General features: G+C 34.6%; 1 long non-coding RNA gene across 4 annotated transcripts; it reads right to left on the bottom strand.

The window, feature by feature from the left end:
- Positions 1–1,014: 1,014 nt before the first annotated feature.
- On the bottom strand, positions 1,015–5,988 carry LOC113336086. Of its 4 annotated transcripts, none has more exons than XR_003353607.1 (9): positions 5,583–5,988; positions 5,424–5,492; positions 5,249–5,326; positions 4,041–4,205; positions 2,993–3,920; positions 2,617–2,740; positions 1,714–1,844; positions 1,506–1,571; positions 1,015–1,382 (listed from the first exon to the last, which is right to left on the bottom strand). It is a non-coding gene; the product is annotated as an uncharacterized LOC113336086 (long non-coding RNA). The 4 variants fall into 4 exon arrangements; XR_003353608.1 differs by having other exon boundaries at positions 4,143–4,205; XR_003353605.1 differs by having other exon boundaries at positions 2,993–4,205.
- Between the last annotated feature and the right edge of the window lie 280 nt (positions 5,989–6,268).

The raw sequence follows: 6,268 nt of genomic DNA, 5'->3' as shown, positions 1-6,268 counted from the left end.
ATCGACCCTCGTGAATGCCCATTAAAACTGATTGTGGATGGAAGCCAAAGAGAATCGGTCCTTATAGTTGTCAACATCAATTGATTGTAGATCTGAAAATTAATAAAAAAAAGAAATTGCACTTCCACCTAGTATAATTGGTTCATATTGTTAAACGTAATCCGCTTTTAACTAGAAAAGGACACATAAAACTTATATGTTTTTATGCTTGAGGAATTAGATTGCATGGGTACCTATATGAACCAATTGTACTTTGTATTTTACAAAAAAAAAAATGTAGAATCATGCATAAACTAATTGTATCATAAAGCTATTTCATACCATAACTATAATTAAAATCCATAAGTTAATTGTATCATAACACCACTATGCCATAATTAAACACCGTTACTAGTCTTACCATAATTACATACAATTAAAAGTTCTAATATCTTGAACTTACTTGGATAGCATAATAAAGAAGAAATCATCTAGTAGCATTAGCATTTGGAGCAGCAGCAACACCACCATCTGCACCAGCAGCAGTATCGGAAGCATCAGCAGCAGCACCACAATCAACAGCAGAAGCTATTGCTAAAGCTTCATTACCAAGTTTAAACTTCTCCTCAAGATCCCTCTATAATTCTTGTCTCCCTCTTTCTGCAAAGATGCCTAGCACCCCAAGTTCCTCATACGCAAGCTTATCTGCAATTTTCAAATTACACCATTTCCAGGAATTTGTCACAGGCTATACCTATGACTGATAATATTTGTAACGGGTATACCCTGTGGTAAATAGCCCGTTATTCATAACTGTGATCTCGTTTGTAGCAGTTGTATCTGTGATAATGTCCAGCTATAGTCACATCTGAAAGTCGTTACAACAAATAACAGTCACAATTGAACTAATTTTATGATTCCGACACGTCTCAATATTGCAACAGTTATTATAATAATAATAATCGTTACTAACTATTTGCAACAAATAAGCAGGTGACACGTGCAGCCCTTAAATGACAGACATGTTCAGTCCAATTAAGTTACGACTACTGTAACAGTTAAATTGTTACTCTTATTTGCAACAACTCTGAGATAACGACACGTGTTGCTTTACTTACATTTGTTTTACAGTTATACCCATTGCAATACTTTAAATTACGATTAAAAAAAATGGGTAGTCCAGGTCATTATTGTGGACCTGGGCTCCCAGTTTACAGGCTTGTTCATCATCATGGATCTGTACTCAGTTTACAGGCCTCCAATACAGTTAAGTTTATACCTAAAACATAATTACAATCTACAATACAATTCAGTGAAAACAAAAAAGAAAAACGAAAGAATTATTTGACTTCATTTGGAAGAACAACTGCAGCTACAATGTTAGGGATATCTCCTATGTCCATCTGAAACCGCAAAAAGAAAACTATAAATCAGAAGCAAGAAAACTATTGCAGGACATAGTTAAGCCTCAAACACAAACCACTGACACAGAAAACTAGTCTGAAGTGAGAAGTGAATAAGTATACCTTTACATAAAAGCTCAACAAGATTATAAGCTCCATGTTCTTGAGATATTATTTTCTCTATGAATCCTACACAAAACAGTTGAGAGATTAGTTCACATAACAATTTAACAACACCAACAAGAATACAAAGAAAAAGAAATAAAGATCTTTCTGAGACGATAAATCTACATTTTTAAGCATCCAAGAAAACTATCCATGGAATGTTTACCTTTAACAAAAAGAAGAGCTGAGTAATTAGGGCCTCCTAGACTCAAATTCAGCACTTCCATCTTGGTTGAAATGGCATACTTGAACATGTCAAGGAACCCCGATGAATAAGATACCTGCAATATTCATAGCCTGTAATCCATAGTAGAAATAATTAGTAGAATAGGCGAAGAATTTTTTAAGCTCTCATAAATGTGTCTCTACTGAATAGTGTTCGAGTCTTTAAGAACTTAAGCAAATAACCAACAAAAAAACCATACGAAGATGCAGCAATCATAACAAGCAATAAGAAGAGTTGATTAAGACAGATTAATGGCAATCTGACATTTCCAACTTTGTTATCGTCATCGACACTAATAGTTTGTTCTGCAACATACTAACCAAATCTAGGTTAGTACTACAACGCAAATAGTAACAAAGAAATTCAGTGGGCACTACTCTGGTCAAGAGTTGTAGACATGATAGCAGCTTATCACACCACACAAATACCAAATTTACATTCTCATAGGCATTAAATTTCACTACAACTGTCCATAGAGTCCAAAAGATATATTAAACAGTGTACCTAGCTATTATCACATACACCCAATATGAATCACTACAGGAATGTCCGACCGTCACTCTAGAAAGAGGAGGTTGAGATGCAGTAACAGTCTTAAAGTCATCATTTTCGCCTACTGGGGTTACAAATTCACCTAGTGATGGTGGTAGCAATGATATGTTCCTTTCAGATGTCGATGATGTGGTCACCAATGATTTCTGAGAGGTCGAATTGAGTTGCAGATGAACAACAATAACATTGGTGACAACATCTGGGGTTTAGGATGTAAGTTTTCCTCTGAATGAAACTGTTGTAAAATAATAATAATAATAAAATCTAGTCGCATGATAGCTTGAACAATACCTTTGTTTTTGAATTTATGGTTAATTTGTTTGCTTTTTGTGTCCCAAATCCGAACTGTGCCATCCTCCCACCAAAACACTAATAGGACTCTCTTTTGCTAAAAGATAAGCAATTGACACTCTTACTGCAGGAAAAGAATCATCACAAGTTAGAAAAAGCTACACGAAGCCGATAGAGCTTAAAGCTAAAGAACTAACATTTTGGCAGTAAGTGAACCCATATTATGTTAATTATGTTAAGCTAGTTAAGCTACCAAATTAGCAAAATCACATCATAAAAAGAAACTATATGATTAACTATAGCAGATTCCAATTGGTACTGTGTAAAAAGATATCATGGAATGAAGTCACACTAAGTTGAGGGGGAAATAGAAAACCTGGTACCAGATAATGCTCCAACTATATGCATCCCATACTTGCTAGCAAAGGTGTTCTCGCCTGGGTTGCACCAATACCGCCACGGGTGTCCGCCACACCCGTGTTTCCGTGTGTCCAATACGGCAAATTTAAAAAACCATGATACGGCGCCACACCGGTAGGCATAAATATCGTTAATTTTTAAAGATATGTAAACATATAAACAGGACATAATTTCAATGTCGATTCAAAATATATAACAAAAGTTCAATTAGATTTTCAGTTTTGATCTTATACTTGCAAAAAGCTTATAAAAAAAGCATGAAGTGATCATGTATACCAGTGGCAGTGGTACTTACAAAAAAGTCATACAAAAAAACCTGAACTGGCCATGTACAGTCAGTAGACAATTTAGCACAAAATATTACTAATAGATCCTGACATTACTACAACAACAAAAGACTAAGTAGCTTAGCTTGTTTACCGGTGCTAGTACAGATTCATGAGTGATGGAATATGGTGAAGAAGAAGAAGAAGAAGAAGAAGAAGAAGAAGAAGAAGAAGAAGAAGAAGAAGAAGAATAGAGATTGATTTTTTATGGAACACAACAAATAGATCTGGTTTTTCAGATTTCATCTCAGTCAAAGATATTTATTATCTTTGGAACCATCGATTGCTAATATGTGCCGACGATGACAACCACACAGCTGTAATATGGGCTAACATACACGTTTTACCAAGTTTTACCTCCCTTGAAAGTAGGTGATCGTTACAACAAATAGATCCTGCCGTATTTTTGGAGTATTGCCGTATGTGGCTGTGTCCATACGTAAAGCAACAAGTCTTCACAAGGGTCTAGTGTGACTGCATTAATTATTGAAGGGAAGTCTATTGTTCTCAGCAACTTCCCTTTCGATAAGCTCCAAACCTGGGAGATGTTGCGCCACACTGAAACATAAAGAAATATCAAGAAGAATTCAACATATCCGGTGGCCCTTAAAATGGTAACTCCCTCTAAAATTAATGAGTCAGACGGCATGACTTTTAAGGCAAATAAAGGTATGTGACCAGGATATATATGGCATGCTTTGAGATGTTAGCGCAGTTCTTAGTTGATCCCATGCTATTTTTTAGCACCTCTCTACAAATCATTGGGATGAATGTAACCACCTCTTTATCTACTTGCTGGATGGAACCATCAGAAGTTTGTAGCCAAATATAAGACTTCATAGCCTAAGGTTCAGGCAATTTAATGAAAACCAGTATCAGTAAGATATTCAATTAAACAATTACCACAAGACACTAAGACCGCAGCACAAGGGAAAAGAATAGAGTAAGAATCACATCAAGAGATGGAAATAACATATTGAGTAGTAGATTAAATTACAAAAAAGGCCCCAACCTGTATACCAATCTTCTTATACACATGCTAATGTAAGATGATACAAGGACTAGTACAGGATCCATATTATGCTTACACAACGAGAAAATCGAAGTTATGATACATATATAACTTGGGAATAAATTTCATCACTTATACCAGAATAACTAGTGAACGTGTATGCTACTATACATGAAAAACGAATTAATCTACTAATAATACATGACATATACCCTAGGAACCAGAAATTTTGGATTTAAGCAAGATTGATGGTACAAAAGCGATGCCAGCTCACGAATCATATCCAACTAAGTAAATAAGTGTAAGAAATCTTCACATTTTCAATAAATCATACAAATATCCTTAATATTCACAGCATCAACAGCTATACTACAGGAACATAACAAAGAAAAATATGTATTCTTCTATGAAGCCAGAGTTTTGTGATGCATGCAAATCCTCAAGTATAACATCGGTGTCAAAAACAAAAGTGACTCGGTATCTAAAACATATAAGCATTTTTTTACAAGGTCGGATAAATGATATAAAAATTGCAGTCGATCAGGCATTTAAACATTAGTACAACAAGGTTTTTAAACATTAGTACAACAAGGTTTTTTAACATTAGTACAGTAAACCCATGAGCAAGTACAGTCTCATATTGTGAAAGTTTCATATTGTGAAAAAACCTAAACGACAACACGGCCCTGCATCTTCCCGTGGACTCAAGGCTAGCTGTAACCAATATATCTAACCTAAAAATGATGCAGGGGCCTAACTTCATCACAGAAACTTAACCCCACTTCTATACAAACAAGAACAACATCAAACACAGACAAATCAATCAAAAAAAGAACACAAAAAATACAGGGAAAGCTGTTAAATTGATCAATACCATGAGAATCATGAAACCAATACCAATCTATGATGAGATTAAACCCTTCTTTGAGAAGTTAAAGATGTTTTCCTCAACCTGAAACAAGAAAAAACAAGAAAGAACTATCAGTTAGGGTTAAAGATAAAAATAGAATTATGTATTTATGTTCAGAATTAGGGGTTTTGTTTCTTACATTAGTAGAAGAGATCTTCAACCAACTTGATGAATTTTGTAAGGGAAAAGTAGAAAAGGAAACACCTTACTGCAAGAACGAGACAAGATAAGAGAAATTAAATTGTTAATAGTACAAAAATTTATAAAATTTATGAAATAAGAAGAAGATTGATATTACCCTGATAATTTCAGGAGCAAAAAAACTAGACCTAGGTTTACAGAGTTTCATTTTAAATTCCGCTGATACATGGGTTTCGATTTTAAGATAAGGGTTAAGGATAAAGCATGGATTGCTGACAGTGAGGTTTCGTTCTGTGAAGTGACAGTGAGGTTCGAGTTGATTTTGTACTTAATATATGAGAAACAAACCAGATTTTGATTCTAGGTTTTTAAGGGTTTTATTGATTTTGAGTATGACAACTAAAAGAACTGTTGATGGTGATGAAAGAAAAGAGTTCATGATGGGGATATGATCTATGATGACAGAAAAGGAAGACAGGGTTTGAGTTTAGTTCACCATTGCAGAAGTAGGGTTTCATGTTCTTACAGAGGAAAATGAGAGGGCGAGAGGCGGAGGAGAAAGAAAAGTGAGGTTAAGTGATTTTCTCTCTCTTCTATCTATATAAAGGAAAACCTAATAGCTACCTCGAGTAACTAATCAAGCAGATATAGGGACAAGATTTGTTGTTTGTGTGTTTCGCACAAATATTTTAACTCGGTTATAGTGTAGTAGACCTAGATAATAATTCCATACGAAACCGATTTAGGCGTAGTTTGGTAATGCTACGGTTTTTGTAAAGATTACCACGGTTTTTGTAAAAGCAGTTAAGTATTAAGTATTTGTAAATTATATCCTAAAATTTA

The sequence above is a fragment of the Papaver somniferum genome, unplaced genomic scaffold (genome assembly GCF_003573695.1).
Source record: "Papaver somniferum cultivar HN1 unplaced genomic scaffold, ASM357369v1 unplaced-scaffold_150, whole genome shotgun sequence".
Lineage (NCBI taxonomy): Eukaryota > Viridiplantae > Streptophyta > Magnoliopsida > Ranunculales > Papaveraceae > Papaver > Papaver somniferum.
This window is presented reverse-complemented; position numbering and strand designations above follow the sequence as displayed.